The following is a 23259-nucleotide window of genomic DNA, read 5'->3' as shown; positions in this document are numbered from 1 at the left end:
AATGTTTCAAAAGGTTATGTACCCTGTAGCCTTTTCCAAAGGTTATCCGCCATGCAGTGTTAGAGCCATCACCTGGTGGAGGTCTTGGGGTTACACGGCTTCTCTGGCTTTGTGTATGGCAGCAAACTCACCTTCAGTATTTAGCACTTCACGTTTCCTCAGGACTGAATTTTAGCACAAACCCACTTAGAATGTCGTTGAAGTATCAGAACAGGGCTGGGGAACCTTTTGTCCATCAAGAGCAACTTAAATTTGAATAAAATCATTTGTGGGCCATAATAAATAACTGAACACATACAGTAAATCACACTAACCTCTATAATGCAATGGTTCGACATGCTTCTCTTTTGCTAGGCATCTGATGTCAAATGGTAATGATTAACTAACAAATTCTCCCCTTTCGTATTGACATGCATGGCTTGCTAAATTCCTCCCGCGTATCAAACACAGCATTGATCCCACAGACTGAAACGGCTAGCTTGGTTGTATTTTGTATGTTGTGTCATCGCAGGCCAAGAGAGAGAAACCTTTGAGGTGTCCTTCAGTGTTACTTCTGTATCCTGTGCCACATCAGTAATTGGCTCCAACAACAGTCCTTTGAGACAACCTGACACATTGGAACAGTTTTACAGCATTCGAACAACAAGGCTCCTTCACAAAACACCTTGTGATGGAGGTTTCATTTTTCTTAGTAACTCATCACAAACTTGCCCAACAAAAATTCTCTCCATCAGAATAGGGTCTCGGTAAGTGGTAAGGGGTTAGGGGTAAGGGGGTAAGGCTTTGTGTGTCCCACAAGCTGCATGTTGGGCACATACAAGCACATTTCTCCTTGTAACTTGCCTCATGTTTTCGGCTGTCATGACACAATTTCTCTTGGGAAGCATGGGATCTACTTTTCTTTTGACAGTCCTGATGATGCTTGTCAGTGGTGACACATAACCGCTACATGTATTCACCCTGACTGTGATCTGACAGGTGTACAGCCAGAAGTGACCAACCTGATGGACAGCTTAGTCTAGTGCAAAGGTTATTTTCTTTTATTGCAGAAACATGATAATTGTTATGTATGTCTATGTTGCTTTTTATTTCTCATTACATTATATGCCATGATGCTTTTATCCAAAGCAACTTACAATTACAATTAGTGTACGGAGGGCCATTTTTGGGGTTCAGAATCTTGCCCAAGGACACTTCAGCATGGACTGAGCTGCCAGCCTTCTGGTTGGACGACAACTGCTCTACCCCCTTAGCCACAGCCATGGCTAAGGACAATCTTCAATTGTCTTGTAAGATATATGACTCTGGTGCAAAATATGACTAAAAAGGACTTGAGCCAAGTGCCAAAACAGTACTTAACTACATTTCAAAGGAATATACTGCACTTGTTTTTGTTTATCGCTTAACAACAGTTATTAGCTACTTAAATCAGTTACTAGATTAGATTAATTGGATATAAATTGTACATGTTGTTGTTGTTGGGCAGAAACCTTGTAGTAAATAAAAACTGCAACACTGTGAGATCTATTTAGAAACTCTTTTCTACTTTTCACTGGTTAAATTATTTATAAATCCCACTGATGAATTAAAGTGTTGCCTCCTGACAGCCACAATATCAAACATATGACAATATGAAGCACTGCTAAAAAATATAGTGAAATAGATAGGCCTGATTTTGAGAGTGAACTTTTTATTTATCCTTGTGATTTTACTTTTTTAAAGTTGATAAACTCATTTTACCTCATTGACTTGAGGACTATTCTTCCCCTCATGGTCATCAGTCACTTAAACCTGACTGCAGCGCCTTGGGAGCAAAATCCACTTACCAGAGAAAAATCCCAAACACCAAATATAATGATGTCCTATTACTGTTTCTGTACTGTTTTCATTCAGTTTCAGAGCATTTCAACCTCTTTGCAGGAGAAGTCCACATAAAGTTAATGCGACCACAGCATCGTCATCATTAGAGGGCAGAGATACATAGGAGGAAAAATAATTTGGCAGAAAACTAAAAAGACTTCCATCACCTTTAAAGCAAGAGATCTAAACCCTTCATCTATCACAACTACAATATGCTAGATTTGTATGCAAAAGCTCACCCATCCTATGGGCATAGATCACAACGGCAGCAGGTAAGAGAGACTCCTGTATTTGTACTTTCACACTGTTAAATTCATTCTTCCAGCCCCTAACTCTGAATCCAAACTAGCGGCGTGACAGTTGTCATGTAGTTATGTTGTCGAGCAGGTGTTGGAATCTATATGTGGAACATAGTGAAAAGGCTTAATCATTAGGGTTTCCTAACTGATCAAGTTTGCCTAGAGGACAATATTTCCTCCGCCAAGGAGGTTATGTTTTTGACTGACTGTTCGCTGGATTACGTAAAAATGACTTGATGGATGACCACAAAACTGGAGAGAGAACACGGTGGATAGATTTTTTCAACATATCAAATATATTTCTCTGAGAAAAATTCATGGACCTTGATGATGTGTTATGAGTGTGTGACACATTCGGTGCACCTCCAAATAAAAATCCAGATCTAATGAATTTAAAGGCGCTTTCAAACAAGGAGCGGCCCTTGGCAGAGGTATGTGCTCCCTGAGTGCCATTAGAGTTGCAGATGGGACTTGCTTTACAACCTGTATTTGACAGTTTGCCTTCTAACATTAATGTCAGAGCAACAGTGTCAGGAGACTTTTCTTTTGGTCTGCAAGGTGAGAATAAGCTTCATCTGTCCAGTCAACGATAAGAGCCTGAAGCATTGCATTTAATGGGAATATTATAACAATTAGCAAATTCTACAACGAATGTAAACAGCTTAATCAAATGTTATTTCTACCCTGAGCAAAAACAGTAATTGGATTATTGTTTGCATGCAAACATAATTAATCAAATTTCAAGATGGGTCACGAAATAAGATGTATTCATGTTCATGCAGCATACAAGGACATGAAACTCATAATTTTGTACATCATCAGAAACGAGTGCAAAGGATTCTTGAAATAACAAAAACAAACAGATCTATCAGCAAACAGAATCAGATGACAGCAGTTAATGACTTTGGACTTTACTTCATCATGCTCCATTAAGGCTATATAACCCATACAGAACATACAGCTAAGTGGCTTTGATAAGGCTACCCATATGAGGCTACCCACAGAGCACTGAAGGTCTTCATTCAGAACAATTGTTCAAATAGGAACAAGAGGCAAATACTTTCCAAGCTCTGTGTCGTGCCGAATATCATTGAGATGCAGACAGAAACAAAGCATCTGAGACAAATTCCCATTCGACTTTTATAGTCCTTGAGAGCATAATGAAATTCTTATCTCTCTAAACATGCACAGATCTCAGTAGAATTAGGAGTTCTTTGACCAGCTGTGCATTTGAGATAGATCTATCAAAACTGTTTGTCATTTTTAACTAATGCCGAACTGAGTGCAATTGAAACAGCGCTGACTCCAGACTGGCACGAGGGGAAAAAAAGTGGCAACAAAAGATTTACGGAGACGTTTCGGTAAGCTCTAACCTCTCATCTCTTTTTATTAATATAGATAATTTGACGGTACAAATGATGCACAACATTCACCACAAAACAACGATTATAGCCCCTCATTTAAATATAATATATTATGCAAATTGGGGTACAGCTAGAGATGATTGCAACTGGTTAAATTTGATGAACTGTTTGTAAACAAGCCGAGCATCTTTAAGTCATCAAGAATTTTGACATCATCAATAATTAGCGATGGAAGCATGATTACAGCGAAATGACAAACAAGGCTGGGGCTTCATCTGTCCACATTAAGATAAGCTCGAGTGAGAAGTGAGGAGCTTAGGGGAGGCATTCAGTGGGATGCTGATTTGAATATGATTAATGGAGGGCCAGGTCTGCAAATCCCATCCAGCTCCCACAGCCAGTCTGCCTCTGATAGGCCACCACTCAATGTTGCTTCTGCTATCACAGCTCACACCGACCGTCTGTTTCTGCTCAGAGCTCAGGGAGGGGTGCGTGTGGGGGGATGTCTGGGTGCTGTCTAAGCCAAGATCACAACGCAAAGGGTCAGAGACACGCGCTCCATCTGGACAGGAGTTCAGCATCACGACACGCCGGCCAATAAGAGGGGAGCCGTAAAAGTTCTAATCTGAGACCGTCTGCTGTTTTGTTGCCCTCTATTCAGCCTTCACCAAGTTACAGCCCAACACCCAAAATCTGATAACTGCTTCATGGGGAAAATCTGCTGAGAGACGGGAAATGATCCCTTTATCACTGCTCCTCCGTTTGAATAAATCAAACAACTAGACAGTATGAGGGAATGACCGTATGAATGCAGCACACACCGACCACATCACGTCGTATTGACTCACATACCACTGATTCATGTAGAATACTGCCATTTCACTCCACCGTTGATACATATAGTGCACACCAGGTGTGTTGCACGTGCAAATCTGAGGAGCAGAGTTCATCAAGTTACTGCTTTCACCACCCGGTTAACAACCCGATAAAAGGCATTGATATTGATATTGCTGATCCCTGTAACATTTTCTGCCAGATGATTGTGAGATTCCGCCTCTGTAGTCTTTATAAGTCTAGTCAAACCAGAATATAACACTGAAATTCTGGAGTGAAATGAGGATCAACTTCACTGAATTCTGACTTTCAAGATTGCATGTTTCATCAAAAGCACCTTTATCAACTTTATCGAGAGCTTGACTTCCAACATTCTTCTTCAAGTGCTGCAAAATTCACGATAAAGCCCAAACTAATTGTTTCACACAACTTTCTAGCGAGGCATTGAGTCAGCTTGACTGAGAGGGTAGAAAAAAAGAGTTTAAAAACCAAAACTATGGTCCAGTGGTGTTTGAATGAAATATCTCAGAGGTCATGTATTAAAACAGGGGTTCTTAAACTTTTCAACCCCTGAACCCCAAAATAAAGGTGCCAGAAAAATGTGAGCCTCATTATGTCTGGAGTTGGTTGAGCCAGCTCACAAAAAAAACAAAAAAACAAGCTATGTGCCCATTTCAAACCTGTGGTGGGTGTAAATTCACCTGCTGCACAGAATGCGGTCATTAATACTAATCCCCTTAGAGGTCATGTGGGGGTCATAAAAAAATGAGAAGGCTGATGACATAATCTGTATTTGCATGGTTTTAATCTTTTGTAACTACTGTGGCTCAGATATGCTATTTCTAATAATTTTTTATCGTATTTGATTCCTGGAAATCATCTTGCGACTCCCCCTTGTTATCTCGCGACCTCCCAGGGTCCCTGTCCCCTAGTTTGGGAACCACAGTAATAAAACACTACAGCAATTGCCTCAGGCATTGAACAAAATCGAATGGGTTATTCAACGTTATTCAACAGATGCTGTGAGAGAAGATCAAATTTATGAGTTTGCCATCCCTACGTGTTCCATTTGATGTTATCCCACCTCCTCACATCTGTCTCATGCAGTCCAATATGTGCATATTCAAAAATGAACCGGCCCTCGGACATTGCATTTACATCCGCTGCTCACTGTGTTAAGATTTTATTTCCTCGGCCACTTTGAAGCGAAGCATTAGCTTCAGCAGTGGGAGTATTTTGCTAAGATTATGTGGACAGTCTTTTCTGAACAGAATAACCAACACTCAATGTGAGCCATATGCAAAAAGCTCTCCTGCAAGACACACACTAATATGATGAATGTCCACTGCAGAGAGGTTTTATTCCACAATTGAGCAATGCAAAGATTTTCATGAGCAATGCAAGCGCAGACCAAACAAACAAAACCACCTGCTATAACAGGAACCTTTATCATTACAATCTCTGTCAGTTCTGACACTAGCAGAGAAGAGGATTGCACCAGAGTAAAGTTTAGAAAAATGCAGTCGTCTGAAACCAGGTAGGTTGTCCTCAGTCTGTAAGTCTTAAAGTGCAAATCCAAAACAACTCAAAACACAGAGCTGAGCAAGCACATGATTGTCGGTGTAATAAGCAGTCTTTACTGTCTCCGTAGGCTGATAACACCAACCGGTGTCAGTCAGAAAATCCCTATGAGTATTAACTACTTCAGGACCCTTTTGACTTTCAAGCTTGGTCAAACGTAATCTGAAAGAACAAAGGCAGCTTCAGTCTCTAAAGGACACTTCTGTTAAGTGAGAAAAATAGAGAAGAAGAGATGTTCTGGTATTGGACAGAGAATGAAAGCTTGAATTTCAAATAAAAAGTGACTACCCGAGCCTACCTGTTTTTTTTCTGTCTTCCTGCTCAGCTGAACGGCTGCAGCATCTGATTGAGGCAAAGCTGAAAATTGAGAAAATAAAAAAAGCTGCTTAAAAACTTCTCTTTTTCTTACACTGCCTTTAATTATATTTGGGACTAATAATCTATACAGTTGACAAAGTTTGTGCACCTCAGGGCAAATTATAGCCTATATTTGGTTGACTTTTGAGGATAAAAGAAGAAAATACAACCCCTGCAGCAAACAGACATTAAAAGGGAACTTCTTCAAATGTTAATTCACTACTCCGTTAATACAGAACTTCAAAAAACAGAAGAGAAATTAAACATGTGGCATGTGCTGGAGCTTTGGCCCCCTACTAAATTGGTAAGTAACCTTCCTTTAGAAAGTGTTAATCACAGGGAGGGGAATATTCTGCTTCCGGGCTTATGTGGAAGCTGGTCCACAGGAAGTGGGATGGAGGGAAGAATGTATTCCAATAAATATCAGCTGGCGGCAGCTGTCCTGCGGTCATTCAAAGACAGTGACAGTGAAAAGAGGCTGGCGTCTACAACAGTACAATGACCCGAAGCAAACCTCAAAATCTATCGAGAGCTATTTCAAGAAACTCAAGCTGGAGCTTTGGGTACGGTCCTCACAGTCCCAGGACTGGAACATCATATTGTGTGTGCAGGATGGCCCAAACATATATCAGAACTTTAAGTTATCTTGAAATCTCATGAAAAGCACTTTCAATGACCTTCATGTTAAAAGGTGCTACACAAACCTTGCATAGAGTGTTTTTCAAACTACATACAGGAAAAACAAAGGGGTCGCTAAAAATGTTAATGTCGCGCTATTCCATTTAAATGTTCATGTCATCATTCCATCAATTAATCCAATATCAATACCGCCTTTTCTTTTGAGGGTTGCAATGTGGGGCAAGAGCCAATCCCAGCAGATCGGACCAACATAAAGCACCAAACAACCGTTCAAACCCACATTGGGCGGCTGTGGCTGAACGGTCATCCTCCGACCAGAAGGTTGGCAGTTCGATCCCTCTTCCCCATCTGCATGCCGAAGTGTGCTTGGGCAAGATGCTGAACCCCAAATTGCCCCTCATAGAAAAAAGTGCTGCTAAAAGATGCACTGTATAAATGTGTGTGTGAATGGGTGAATGGCAAACTGTACTGTAAAGCGCTTTTAGCGGTCATCAAGACTAGGAAAGCTCTATATAAATACAGACCATTTACTTTCATCAATTTACAGTCTTCAGTTAAAAGCTGCATGTCTTTGGACTGTGGGAGGAAACTGGAGAAACTGGAGAAAACTCACACAGACACGGGGAGAACATGCAAACTCCACACAGAACACTGGCTGAACCAGGATTCAAAACAGGAACATTCTTGCTGTGAAGCGAGATAAACATATTTTCCTATTTTGATACGGGAAGATTTCTAATGTTAATCCCAGCCAGGGCAAAAGAAAGAGTGTCTACTGATGCATGTGGGTAGGTCTGGAAAATGTTGGGAGTGTTCCTTTAAGGGAGGACAGTCTTACCTTAACAATATCAGTATGGTGACTGCTGAGTCTTGTCTCTGAGTTCATCCCTTTAAAGACATCAAAGGGGATGTCAGCAGAGAGCATGTCATCCCTATCAAGCCATACATGCATTAAGGTCAACCTTGACAAAGTCAACATCTCTGAGCTACTGAACTGAACCAACCTGCAAACCAGAGCCGACTGAGCTCTGCTCACATTACTGCATCTGCACTACACTGAATGCACTTCAAAATAGATCATAATAATAATAATGATAAAGAAAATAACTACCCTCATCAGTTTGAATCCCTCATGGCTTCCCAACTACTCACCTACATTATCTTATTGTAAGAGCAGTTGTGTCACTTCTGATGTTCTGTGCGTGAATAAAGGACATATTTTTACATGTCATTCCCAGTAAACAAATAATTACTGTTTGTGTTTGTGTCATGAATATAGAAAATAAAACTGTCCAATCATTAATCCTGTGTTCAGGTAACTACAGCTCCATGTGGTCGAGGTCTAGAACTGTCCTGACCCTGTGTTTTTATTTCACTTAACCATCTGGCTGCTCTGTGCTGCAAGGTCACCTTTCAGCCCATGTTCACTCTTAAATGTAATATAATCACTAAAGTTTGGCCAATGCTTACAAAGACACAAAGAAGCAAAAAAAACATTACATTTACAAGCTTAATTCTGATGGCTCGCTTGTTATCGCTTTTCTTTTTCATTTCTTCTTTTTTTATTTTTGCAAATGCAAACATCATTTTACAAGCTTAGGTTTTTGGTCAAAATCCTCTTCAGCTTTGCAGAAATGCCACAACAATGCAAGTGGTGCAAAAGCTCTATTATGCAACAATGTCCTTTCTCCAATTTCCAGATAGACACAAGCACCATCACTGTTCCACATCTTATATCAAATTCACAGCTGCCTCATCAGGTGATCATTGATCCAAATTCACACAGAGGTGATAAAACCGATACCAGTGCACCTTTCAAAAGCATCATAAACAGCATGTTAATGTATTAAAGTCAGAGAAAGCTTCGCTGTTAGTACAAGTTTCCAGCACAGAGCCACAGACAGATAAATCTAAACTGAGTGCCTTAAAATTCAGAGACAATTAAACCCTCAGCAACATGCACTGAGCAACAGAAAACAATATAAAGCCTCTCTGCTATAACACGGCCCACAAGTTTGCAAATCCACGGACTGAGAAAAGACATTTTCTGTGCTTGAAGAAGATACAAGTAACCACACTGGTCTTGTTTCTGCTTGTGAGATTCATCACTTGGCAAACCAGCCTCAATACTTTGGGATTTCTTGATAAAAAAAAACATGTATTTTATTTTATTTTGATTTAATAACCATTTTTAGACTGAACAACCTGGAGTTTGCTTTGGGAAACATTGCCATAGCCAGAAGTTGTAAAAGAGGTCATTTGTGTGGTCCCTGCAGCACCACACATACTCACACAGTGCGGAAATTCAGCATGCGTTTTATTAACTGGCCCTTAACTTGAGTCCAATTTACAACACTTTTTCGGGGGGTAAAAGATCGTACTTTTCACATCACTGCATTTATTTAACAGCTTCGGATACTAGTTACTATGCAGACAAGTGTTTTCCACATGGTCACCTTCTGAAATGTGATGCATGGTCACTGATTAAACTCTCCAACAGAATAAAATGTAGTTATAAAAACCTGCACCTCAACCTGCTACAACAAATAAATGCTGCCTACGGCTCAGTCGTATGAAAATTATATTTATAATAACATAACACTGGGAGGGGAGTCTGCATAATGAGACCTTTAACTTCTGCTATTTATTTAAATTTAAGCGATAATACTTGTGCAAGATTTCAAGTTTTACACGTCTTTCTCTTGTAATGCTACTTTTTTTTACCATGTGGTGTTCCTTCTTTTACTCAATTAAAGTATGAAAGTACCACTGTTCCCACACTCCACTGAACAACTAACATCCTAATTAAACATGTGAAGACTAAACCTCTTTTTCTCCAAGCTGTAATGGTCCTGTGGGCTACAGTGGAGGTATGGATCATTAAAACGCTCTGTAACATCTGTGTTTAATCTTTCTGTTTTCAGCTAACAAGGCACGGCGTGCCTCGTCGCAGAGTGTTAAAACATGGGGCACTCCGCTGTACGACGCAGATATAAAGCTGTGTCTTGTTTTTAATCAGCGAGGTACAATGAAATATGTTCTACGTGTCCAAAAGCCCAGAGAACTGAGACGAATCTCCAGGTGTTCTGATTCCTCTATTCGTGCCATTATCAGGACATACGTTGCCACAAATTGGAAAATTCTGAATCTGGAAAAAAGATGGGAGGTCGAGCGACTTTCTCCTATACTCTGACAATGCAACCGTCATTGAGAAAATGTATAATGCCCAAGCAGGATATACTTAATATGCATGTAAACAGAATGAATAAATAAGAGAGAAAACAGAGAGTGTCTGTTCAAACTGTCTATATAATAATTGAGATTTCAGAGCATGCCAAATGTGTCAGCGACTGATTGCAGAAGTGATGCATCAAAAGCAGATTATAAATAATATCTACTTTATATTTATGAATTTAGTTATTAGCAGTATCACCAACACAAAATAGAGATTTAAATAAGGCCGGTAAAATAAAACGCTTTATGTCCTTCATGTGCTTGTATCAGGGAGACGGGGAAAACTATTACTTTCCCCTTTTAGTCACGCAGCTGCATAAAATCACGCAAAAGGACACCTTGAATACATTTGTGCTCGTCAACACGCAACACAATCAACACACAAACAGGAGTGCAGGAGCGTGTAATGCCTCATACGCCACGCCTCTCAAGGTGGAGGCTCTGCGGACCCGCGTGGCTCTCATCGCTGGGACTGTCCACTCGCACAAAGTAATGAGATCATCCTGGGTGAAGTGATGCTGAAAATGAATCGGCCCCTCCCTATCCCCCCACCTGCACGCGGGGCACATTTCTCCTGGCCCTTGTACGTACGCCAAGGCCATCCATCCTCTGCCGTCACGCAGGGCAAGTGGCTTCACTCATGACAGACACGGCACAGCACAACCTCCGGACCCCAACAAAAGCACCTGACAGGAAGCCTGCATTTAATTCAATCACAAACAGGTCAAATCCACCAACAGCATTCCAATAAAAAATATTGGGACGTGTCCATTTTGGGTGCTCCTTCACTTGAGGCTGAAATTCAGCCACAAATGACTGCAGCCAAAGGCCAGTTATTGTTTGTCCAGGTAACACTCTGTATTCGTTGATAAAGGAATGTCAGCAGAGTGGACACACAGTAACACCCTCGTATCTTCAGGACATATTTTCTATTAAGAGGAAAAGGCTATTTAAGTTGAACACAGTTTTGCTCTGAGACAGAAGTATAAGAACATTCCTGCGGGTAATGAAATCACCATGCACAATCAGTGGTGGGGTTGAAGGATGGCAGCGATCTTGATCTATTAGACCTTGCAGCCCGTTTCTCTGCTGCCTCAGTATTAGGACAAAGCGCATTGATGAATTCCTGCAAGGGCAGGCTTTTTCTGGACAGACACAAACATAAACAATCCAGTGCAGGGAAAAAAGGAGGTGCAATGTGGCCATGAAGATAAAGCTTAATCTATCACAACTCGGTAAGTGTAATAGGAAAAGACAGTTTAAAGGTTTAGAATAATCACAGATGTCAGGAGCTAGTTTTCACAGTGCAAAGGATATGAGTTGTCTCGGAAATATAATGTCTCGAGGAGCCGTGTTGAGAGACGGGTTGGGGCTGGGACTACAGCCTGGGCAAGTCAGAGGAAAGCGGTGCAGGTCACAGAGCCAGATGACTGACAGTGGCACAGAAGGCAAAGTCAACACAGCCCGGCTGCTGGGACAGACACCCAGCAGAGGACAAACAGGCCTTTGACCGGGCAACCTGCTCCGGAGAGTGAGGAGTACGCCACGGCACGGTCTTAAAGCAAGAAAACTGGGGCCTGCGTTTGTGATGGGTGACTCACTCTGGATGCAGGCGTCCACATGAATGGCTATTTACCATGCAAATTCACACAGAAAAGAGCAGGTAGAGTCGCACTGTCGAGGTACCAGTTTATAGCGAGTGTAAGCAGCTCATCACACGATTGGCTCATTGCAAATCCATTTAGTGTGCGGTGCATTAATCATGCTGCGGGCTGCCGAGGTTCACCATTTATGCTTCTCTGTAGATTACAAGAGAGGGCTATTGGAAATTCTGCCTAATAGCAAGGAAGCTCTCTTTATGCTCGCCGCATTCATTCATTTTTTCCAGTGTCGCATGTGGCATTACATGCATGCTAATAGAGGTTTGATAGAGCGGCTGACGGATCCAGTATGTGCCCAGAATCTGCAGAGACCTGTATATATGAGACCCAGCCCTCTTTGCAAGCAAAGCATTGTGTTCACAAAGTTTGAAGGTGTATTACCGGGCCATTTGTGGAAATAGCATGCAGTACAGTAGATATAGACATCATTATGAGATTCTCAATCCCACCCATCAAACTCCCATGGGCTGTCTCTCAATTACCTTCTCCCTGCAAAGCTGCACTGCGAGGAGTTCTGACATTACATTCAGCACTAATGTGCTGTTACTGCATCACAAAATAAGATTGCATTACAAAAAAGGGGTTGTGTGAATTAACCCAGATGTAAAAATAGCACACAAATTCACAGCCGCCCCGAGCACCCCACACATCCACACACCTACCTCAGTGCACGGCTGCTTATTAGATTAATAATTCTCCATTAGAAGACATGCACAACGAAAGCAGCTGATTGTCAGAGGCGATCACGATCATTTAGGGATTGTCAAACTTGATCAGAGCAAACCCCGTCCGACGAAGCAGAGGCTCACTGCTGAATACATGTATATTAAAAATAGCAATGCTGCATGCGTCGAGCATTGAGGAGCACACGGATCCACGGAAACATCACACACACTCGCATTGTTTCGTCAACATCAGATAGGACCATAGACGGGATTTGATGGATGGGAGTGCCAGAGGGAAAGTAATTTCCACACACATATTCTAGCTGCTGTGGATAAGAGGAGGAAGAGGAAAGCTTAACTGGTTGCTCCACGGCTGGTAGATATAGTGGAGTATACATTTGGATTATGTACAAGGGCAAGAGGCCAAAAAGTGTAAGAAAGTAATTAAACACTGCTGTCTAAAGCAATCTAACAAGCTTGATCCTTACCACTGTAACCGAGAGCCTAGAGAGGGATACTGCTATAATGCCAGGGAGCATTTCACATTACATTGGTGGGGTTACAGGGTCTAGTCATTTTAGCACATCCACTGTGTGGAAAGTGGTCCTGGATGTTACATGTATGCGTGTAGGTTGATGTAAGCAGCTTTATCCTGCTCCACAGGAGACATGGGTTGGATTACAACCCAAGCAAACTCATTATCCGAGGCAGCATTAGAACCCAGACACATTGGTTGGTCCTCAATCCTCGCAGGGTATTTTCACACCTTAAAGTATGTAACCATGGTCTCTACCAAGATGAATGCCTTATAGTTACATTGTTAACATTTGATCCGGTTAGTTTTGTTTTCACTTTTGCAGTTGAAGGAGCAGAGATAAGACACACATACCTCCTGCCGTCATCACCCACGTGGGCTGCGTCTGCCTGAACTTGACGTGAACGGTTTGTAGACGGGTGTGCACCTGGCTGTTTATTAAATCTGGCTTTTGTACTCGCTAACTTTTTTGAATAAAGTGCATAGAAAAAAATAGACTCTGTTTGAAAGGAGAAAATTAATAAAGTGGTTGCCACTGAAATATCATTATGGCAAACGCCCTTGTCTTTCAAAAATTAAATCATCAGGGGCAAAGACAGCAAGCAGTCATGTGAGCCGCTTCCGCTTTTTCTTCTTCTATCATTTAGAACTGTTTAATGTTTTAATTTATCAACTCCCTGCAATTGTTTAGAAAACCCAAACTAGTATTTAACACGGCAAAAGAACAGAACCATGGTTCAGTTTGATCTGGACTGACCTCCTTTAGTCGCACTCAATTTTGGACAGTTGGTCTGGACCCTGGTCACATTTCACACCTGTTACTGTGGTTCGGACTAAACTGAAAAGTCTGAAGGTAGGTGTGAAAGCCCTCTAAGAATTATATCTAGAAAAATGTAAAAATAATAAGTGCAGTTTGCCACCTATAAATGAAAACTGTAACCTGACTTATCTGATCATACATTCGTCCGTGTCACACCAGGACTAACTAGCTCTGCTGAAAAAACACATTTTGTCTGCCGTCACCACTTTTATTAGATCATCATTCTAAAACAATATGACACCTATGTAAATCAGTATGACAGGTCACAGGAACTCTGAAGTCAAACGGCTCCTGTAAATGTAGTTTTATTCACACTCGGCATGGCCAAGTATTAGCTGCATATATTGGCAGGAAAATGGTGTGAAGGAAAGGGATGAAATATACATTCCCATTGCAGACAGAGGCTTCCTGTTCCAGATAGTAAAATCCATACACTGCTCTGAGGCACAAAGCTGCACGGCACTCTCCACCAATCAGCTGGGGTGAACTAACACTCCATGCAGGTCAAGGTTTTATCTGACTAACCAGCTGCCAATCTTATTTGAGCTAAACATCCACACATCACTGGACTTATGAAGCGTGCTTTTGGAACTCTTGAAAGGACATAGATTATTACCCCCAAAAGACACTTTTTTTGGATTTCCATTCTAATGATGAGCAGATACTCCACGTGTTGTGAACACCATCTTTTTAGGTGTTTGCAGTCAGTGTATGTGAGTAGGCTGCATATTACAGGCGTTCTATCAGTGTCGTGCAGCCGTCGCTCCAGTTGAAGCCGACTCTGTGTTTGAAAATGTGCACCGCTGCTAATGTGTTAGCGAAGCCGGCGCAACAGAGGATTTGTTAGGTGAAACTAAGCTCGGCTCCCATCGTCTTTCTGAGGTATTATCCTCAAACATCTTTCCCTCACACCTCAGAGTCTGACTGAAAAGTCTGTCTTTTCTACATTCCCAAACTTCACTGTGGCGTACTGATGGTTTGTGCAGACAGCGAGTGTGTGTGTGTGCTGCATATATTTGGGCTGCGGATAAAACTTTTTTCCCTGAAATTATTTTGCAAGCGTGCAGCTGTTTACTTTCAATATTTCTTGGGTAATCCTGTTCTGGAGTGAAGCTATAAACTAAGATATTACTGTAGAAATCTAAATCCAGGATATTGGCATTGGTTCAGAGGTGTAAAAATATGTAAACAAAAAACACCGAGACTTCTACAGTTACAATCAGCTTCCTGACAAACAGTGATTAAGAAAAATCTGATATTTTCTTTGGACAGAAAAAATAGTAATAATTTATCTATTTTCCAAAGCACAATATGTTGCCTGGCTGAGGAGATTAGGCTTAACTCATGGGTGACCACTGAGTGAAGGTGGCCATCTTGCATAAGAGAAAAGCTATTAAAGTCTGTTTGTGCAAAATCCTGATACAATAACCAATGGGTTCACAGCCGGGTCTTTATGAATAATTGATTTTTGAAGTATTATTGTGCAAAACAACAACACGAGAAGGAATTATTTATGGAATAGTGTATACGTTTCCCGGTGCAATGTATAGACAATGCTTTGCTGCATCTGGACTATTATTAGCATGTGAGGGCACGAAAGATAAAAGATGAAAGTAGCTCCCAGTTCAGTATGGTACAGTACATGTTACCGTGCCATCCACTTACTATCATACAAAGCAGTGAAAAGTTGGCACTCTAATTTATTCATAAGCCAGGCTTCTTCTTCCAGGGAGCTTTAGACAAAGAGATCACACAAAGGTAAGAGTTCTGCTGAGAAAAGCAAATTAGAAATAAAACACATCAAACCTCAGGTGTGAAGAGTTTACGTGTTGCACTGCGCAGGTTCGCTTGGCAGTGTCCTCCAGCTGCTGAGCTCAACAGTTGACAAGATGAGGTTTTGTATAAAAGAAACTGAGCAGATGGTTTGCTCTGACACAAAATACGGAGGAGTCTGTTGGTGAGGTTGTTTCATTCTTTCTAACACGGTGGTGTAAAAATACTCTTCTCTGGCTTTAAGGTTTCATGCAGCTCCATGTCAAGAATAATTCAACGTGCACAAAGCTGTACAGTCTCCATCAAGCTTCTGTCAGACTCTATCAGGGAGTGAAGGTCACCACTCTGCCCTGCTTCCCGGCCTCCCTGCAGTCCGACCACGTGTCCTCGCTCCAGCTTCCCTCGGAATCTCCTCTGACTATATGGCTGAGGATCAGAACCACTACCTGTATCTCAGTCACTATTTACACAACGCTGATGAGCTCTTCACTCCAGTGTCGGCCTTTCTAAAAGCCAACACTGAGACCTAAACCTGACATTTTCTGGGACAGTGAATTATTTCGTTTTTTCTCCAGAATTAAATTCATCTTCTTCCAAAAATTCTCCAACAACTTGTTTTGTCACTGTCTTGACTTACAGACGAATCAGTGTGTTTTCTGTTTGGCTGCCCTTGAAGGTATTACAAATAGATTTACAGTTGTTTATACAGTTAAACTGATCATCATGCTTGGAGTGAACATGCTGTTTGAGACAGTTATAAATTGACAGATGTAAATATACAAGAAATGCAGCTCAAAGTACTTTACATACAATATAGAAAAAAACTATACCATGTTAAAAATGTAATTCACATAAGATAATAGATTTTTATCTAACATAAGAGCAGAAAATTCATGTGCGACTATTTTGATAATAAAACAATGATCCCAGTGCTAAATATTTCCTAATTTCAACTTCTTAAATGTGAAAAATCTAAAAATCTAGTTTTTATTTGTTCTAAATTTTTGTAATATGTATTTGGTTTTTTTTAATTAATCAGATAAACAAGACACCTGGATCTCTTTGAATAATGTATAACTCCTCAAAACAGTGAAGGTGGACAAGAGTGTAGCCTAAATTTACAATAACAGCTAAATCATTATCATTAGATATGAAAATATAACCTATAAATGTAAAATGAATAAATGTGTTGCAAAAGAAGTCACTCCATTCAGGACACTCCTATTACTTCATCATCCTCTCTTAATGGATCTCCAAAACTCCCCCCACAGTTTATAGATGCATATATAACTTCTGCGCATCAATCGCTCTTTACAGACGGGCCCATCTGGTGTTTTCACCTCAAGTTATTAAATTCCTTCAAAATGGCTAATTTGCAGCTCAACACTTGCGAACACATTTGACTCCCTTGACAGACAGGAGCCAATCAATAGTCGCACCTTAATAATCACACCTCTTCTCTGCACTCATCTTCAAGTGACAACAATCAGGTGACATGACAGCATCAAATAATGTATGCTGTCTCTGGTGTGCATTTTTCCCATTAAATAACCAGAGGCTCCATGAATAAGAGCAGGTTTCTAATAAAGACAATTTACCACTTGCTTAACCAAGAGCCTACAGAGCCCCATAGGTGTGATCAGGTCAATTTGATCAATATCTCTCTCTCTCTCTATCCCTGCCGGCATCAGTATGTGACATAAACCATGTGACGTTGTTACGAGCAACAAAACCAAGGAGACAAAATGCACCGACCGATTCACTCATTTTAAAATATGACAAATTAGCCCCCACACAAAGCAATGCTGCCAATGTGCTAACAGTTTGTTAGCAATGTTGCCAAAGATATCAGGTTGTTAATTGGTTGAAGTTTGCTAATGCCAAATTAATTTAGTTTTTTAATAATTAATTTTTTATAATTTGATAATGCTATTATATGGACTAATGAATTTTGTATTTGGAGAGCATAAGAGTGGATGGTAATAATCATTCATTTTCATTTCAGGGGTTTTGTGACATGATGATTTGGTGATTTTGTATTTACACATTTCTGTAACCAACACTAAATACCTTGATTTTACATGATAACAATTTAGTACACCAGAGTTTGTGGCAGTTAACATCTATTTGATTATTCTATCTCATTTTGCGTTTGGAAATTATGATATTGTATATTTGTATCAGATGGTATAATTAATTTATCAATTATGAATCAATCGATCATTTGGTTATTTAACTATTTGATTATTTTCAACTACATTAATTAAACATGTATTATTTACCACTTAAAGCCAGGCGAATAACTACAAACAACATTTGGATTCATTGTGGCTTATGTTTTATTGGCCACCCAGGAAATGTATCTACAATATTCACACACCTTTGAGCTCTGCTTTGGTCTCTACCAACTTATAGGAATAAAAACATGATGCTCAAATGCAGCTAAATTGTCAACAAGCTTATCACAATCCGTCACTTTGCTGTTTGCTGCTGGACAGTTTGAATACAGTGGATTAAATCAGTGATTAGCTCAGTTGATGAAAGCTGTGGGACTGAACCAAACCTTTACGCAGGAAGACAGGAAGGGTCAGGTGATCATTAACTGGTTTATCACTACACATGACCTCTTTCACATTACACGTAGTTATCTGATGGATAGTTCATGTAAAATCATCCAATTATCTTGTAATATTCACTTTGACCATGTGGCCCAGGCCGCGTGTATAGTAAATGTCAGCCCTCACACTGCGCAGATGCCTTTAATATACATGCAAGATCATAAATTCTATATTTACAAGGTGGTCATGTAAATACTTCATACCCCTGCAGAGGCGTGGTAGTGCTGCTAGGACAGTTTCCAGGTGCAGCCTCTCCTTTAAGAACAACACAGCCATCACTTCTACTGGGAGACTTAACAGTAAAATGCAACATAACCATGTCACAGAGCTGAGTCTGTCTGGCTGCTGGCCAAGGAAGTATTTTACTTGGAGAGCAGAAGCAACTGACAGATGCCTCAGCAGCAACACAGCATTTATCAAGGCATCTGCAGGCTGTGAATACAGAGGCCGCCTCTGCTTGTATCCACCTGCAGCTATCAAGACTGCCAAATCCCAGGCATGAGAGGAGCTGGCTGAAGCAGTACTCCGGTATCACAGTCCTGACCCCGCTAGACAACAGTCAGCTCTGGGTGTTAAACCACCCCATCCGCTCCATACATCACTGTTATCTCTATCACCCCTGTGAAGATTAGCCCTCCGCTCGCACTACCTACCTGTTCAGACTGCTGCTGTTGAGCAGAAAAACCCAGAGAACCCAGGAAACATGAAGAGATAACCCAGAAAAACAAGGTTTCAGCTCTGAAATGTGAAGAAACGCACTGACGTGTACAAAGTGCCTTTGCTTTTTCTACCACAATAAACTTTACTCGAAATAATGTGTTTTAATTGCTCCGATTCCTGTGTGAAAGCTTTTTATTGTGGATTTGCATTAATACAACTATACTAATGTGTTATTTCATGCTGCTGTGTCTTAGTTTCACAGACTTCCATACTCACAATTGCAGTTTTGAGTGCAGACGATGTGTTCACACTTTTAAGATTGGCAACATGGACTGTACAGTGTTAGTATGTGAATGGTGCACTTGAAATTGTCAAGAATTTGAGGGTTTAAAATAATGGACACTTTACACCCATAAAGGTCGCCATCTGTGCTATGTAATGGAAGAGAACGGACCACCAACATATCTTCATTTGAGTGAAAATAGAGTGTAATTTTCAGGGGGCACCCACAGGTAAAACACAGCAAGATATTTTGGCGGGCGACAATCACTGTCACACGCAGCAATCATCATTTCCAGTGAGTGCACAGCAGCCGTGTTTGATTTGGGACAACACACCCTGTAGGAATCCCCACACTACGTAAGTGAGTACACTGAGTGTGCTGCATGTTAGTGTACTGACTCAAGTGTTTGATTTGAAACACAGCGGTTGTGTTTGCCTCTGTTAAATAAAACAACAGTGGATGAAATGAGTCCTGACTTTGCTCCGAGGTTCCTCCGAATCACACCTGGAAGTTCCGGTTAACATTGCGTACGTGTCTGTGTTTATTTTTTGCCGACACTGAGAATGCAAATAGCGGAAGACAGATGAAACTTTATGTCGGCGTATCAGCTGTATTTTATGCAGACTCTGCTGCACTGCCTTCCTGCTGAAACAAGAACATGACTACACTGATGTGAATTGTTTATGCACTGCATTGTCTCAGTTTTCTGAATAACGAGAACCCGGTGGCCGAGGCCACGTGCCGCCGCTGACATAATGTGGCGATGAGGATGTTCGGGGGCCCATATGTATTCTCTAGATGACCCTCCTGAGAGTAATCGACGGGGCCACATGAACGTGGCAGGTTTATTAAAGCAGTGCTTAGAAATTAAGCCACAAAGTGGCATATTAATCATCATTCCACTAGACTAAGTGACAGAGGAGTGTAATCATTTAATACAATTTGGGGGATATTGCATTTGAATGGAAATGGCTTGATGGCATATTTATTATGCTGTAGTACCTTCCTGGGTGGGAGAGGGCTGAGTGTGTGGGTTAGTGTGATTTAGTGTGTAGGGGTCAATTTTCATAATGCTTGTATATCAGCACAAAAACAAATAACATGAATGGCTTCAGACATTAGAAGCCAGAGGTGAGGTACTTATTGGCTGCAGCACTTCAAATATGAAACAGCAGAGCGGCCAGGACACACACACACACACTTGGTGAAATACTGTAGGTGGTCACAGCTCTGCCACCTCCAAAGCATAACCTTTTACAGCGTTTATTATCAAGGTCTCCATCATAAACTCATTTAAAATCATTATTTCGAATAAGAAGCTCACTGCTTCTCAGAATAATACGTGAACATATTAATAACAGAATAGTTCATGATAAACAGAACAACCCTCTGTTTGCCAGGCACAGGTCTCCCTCTGTAGGTGTCTCCTGCGCTTCGAGCCGATCGTCTCTCGTGGATTGAGGTACAAGAGGGAAAAAGCGCGCTTCACCTCTACCTCCACCAGCGTCCTCTGCAAATCCTGCATGTGCGCACCTCATGTGCATCTTCACAACTCAACCATTCCGGCATCATTGCTCACCTCTCTCCATAACGCGTACAACCAGAGCGCAACCCCCCCCCCCCCCCCCCCCCCCCAGTCTTCTAATCACTGCGCGCTGCAGCCTGATGGAATGCGCACAGATTCACGATGATGTCTCCCCCCCCCCCCCCTGTGTGAAACCCACCGGCGGCTGCTGAGACTCAACTTTCTTTAAAAACGCTCAGAAATATGTGAAGGTACGAGATGGGATCGTCTCCTCCTCCACTGCCACGCGCTACCTGTGCGAACCGAGTGGCACCGGTTCTGTGGCACAGTGTGATCTGAGGCGCAGGAACGTGCAGGCGGGCAGCACACACACTGAACTCTACAAAGATCGCACACTATTGCGCGGCACAACAACTTGAACCGATGCCTTACCTGATCAGGAGAGGAGAGCCGCCAGGGAGCGGAGGAGAGGAGGGTGAGAGGCGCCTCGGGCAGAGCCTCGCTGTGCGCACTGTGGATGAAAGGGCTGCTATAGGAGTCCCGGCACTCAACTCTAAAGTGAGACTGTCTGTGTTTTCCTCCCCACGCCACCAAAGGACAGCGTGATTCAGACCACTCCCCCCTTCTATCAAACTATTTCCTCCTCCTCGCCATCACAGCTCGTTCCCCGCTCCTTTCAGACGCGTGTGGTGTTCAGGTTCGCTCTAATGAAGCGATGCTCTGTAATGATTTCTTTGAAATCAGTAAGATGTCAGATCAGAGATCTGCTACAAGTTATGAAAGCACTTTGTTCATCTCATGCATTCAACACGTGGTCCTGACTGGTGATGCTATTCATTGTTATATATTTTTTGTAATTAGTACAAAAAAATTAGCTGCAGCTCATTGGAAACTTTTACATTTGTGGGTCAAAAATTACCCACATCAATGTTAGTGTCCCTGCTTATTAATACCTGAATGGCTCATAGTATTAATCCTAATGTGTCAGAGGGTTTCTAATCTTTAAATTCGTCATTTTTTTTTCAAATGTTTAAATCCTGGGCTGTGCCTCATTTTGTCTTGCCGTGCATAACTGTATTTATTCATGAAAGTTGCGGCACGTTACAGTCAAGTGTGAAACTCTGGATATCTCACCACATCAATGTTGGTAATCTTCCATACTGATTGAAGAGGGACCTCCAATGTGCTACACAGTGCTTCTGGTACTAAATAGCCTACCACCATACTGTTAGATAGAAACCATTGGTATTTTTTTTGGGTTACAATTTATCAAATTTGTTGCTGTGAACGATACCATAAATGCTAACTAGCTAGCAATTGCTACATCCTTTAAATGCAAAATGGCTGTGTTTTAAGTCAACACCACCCTGTCAAAATGTCTACACTATGCAAGTAACTTTAGTGTACACCTAGGAGTGGAGAACCTCATCTGGTTGTATATGGCCCACAAGAGAATTGTATTCAGCGCACAACAGATGATTCATAAAAATAAAAATAGGCACATGACAGCAATAATTTATTTCTGAAACAAAGTACAATAACATGAGGCGGAACACATCCTTCAGAGTGCTCCCTTCATGTCTGTCAGGTCAGCGACAGGGTGAATGAAACACCCATTAGTGGTGTGTGTCATCGCTGACAGTTACAAAACAGTCTAGTTTGCTGGGGACACACTCGCAGCGTCATCACAGCTGGAAACATGCAGCTAAACTTACATCCAGTACAGAAGGAGAATTTGTGAGGGAGCCTTGGTGCCGCTGCAGAGAACCGGACAAATTAAAACTGTTCTAAAGTGTCAGGACGAACGGTCACAGAGTTGATTAATGATACGACATAAGGAGATACAGCAAAAACACCGAAGGACACAGCAAGACATTTCCAATTTTTCTTTCCGGCCTCTCTGGCTTTACTCTGAAAACTCTTGAATGTCTGATTACTGCAGTTTTTGATATATGAGAGGAATTACTGTTAACTCTGTGACTGAAGGTCCCTCGACTCCGGACCCAAAACAAAATGGGGGTGCTGCCCCTCATTTATGGGTGTCACCACTCAGAGAGTGCTTGAGTTTAATCGATTTTGTTTATATTTCTCCTTTATTTGACCAAGGTAATAACTTTGAGTGTCAAATATCATTTTTGATTGAGTTTTTATGTAAGCAAACAATTTCAGAAAACAAAAACAACCTCTTTTAGAAACAAAAGTGAATCAAAAGCTCTCGAGATAATTAAAATGCACAAGTACTGAAAGAAATCAAGACCTTGAAGCCCTGTGTTGAAATAAAAAAATTCTGAATGGTAAACAACTGCTAAGATTAACCTCTTTGTTTAAGAGATAACACGTAGACAGATTGCATTACTTAAACAATTGCTTCACAGTTTATTGTGTTATTGGTTAGTTCCATTTTCAGAATCCTGGAACATACAGAATATCTATATATAAAAATAAATATCAACAATTGTAACACTCCTATCTAATTCTCTACTAAACAGAGTAATAGGAAGAATTCGATAAAAAGCTGAGATGTGTGGTGTTTTGCAGGGGGTTTCTCTTT

General features: G+C 41.2%; 1 protein-coding gene across 3 annotated transcripts in view; it reads right to left on the bottom strand.

Annotated features, from left to right (window-relative positions):
* LOC117761757 (contactin-4) overlaps positions 1 to 21264 on the bottom strand; it is a 106269-nt gene extending 85005 nt beyond the window's left edge. For 2 of the 3 annotated variants that reach the window (XM_034585952.1, XM_034585955.1), the window contains exons 1-2: positions 21141 to 21264; positions 6237 to 6295 (exon numbers count right to left, since the gene is read on the bottom strand). The gene's annotated coding sequence lies outside the window, so the exon portion shown is untranslated. The remainder of the gene's footprint in view (positions 1 to 6236; positions 6296 to 21140) is intronic. The other variant, XM_034585954.1, reaches the window with a different exon arrangement.
* Positions 21265 to 23259: the final 1995 nt, after the last annotated feature.

Source organism: Hippoglossus hippoglossus, chromosome 5, assembly GCF_009819705.1.
Source record: "Hippoglossus hippoglossus isolate fHipHip1 chromosome 5, fHipHip1.pri, whole genome shotgun sequence".
NCBI lineage: Eukaryota > Metazoa > Chordata > Actinopteri > Pleuronectiformes > Pleuronectidae > Hippoglossus > Hippoglossus hippoglossus.
Note: the sequence above shows the minus strand (reverse complement) of the source record. Positions and strands in the feature narration are given on the sequence as shown.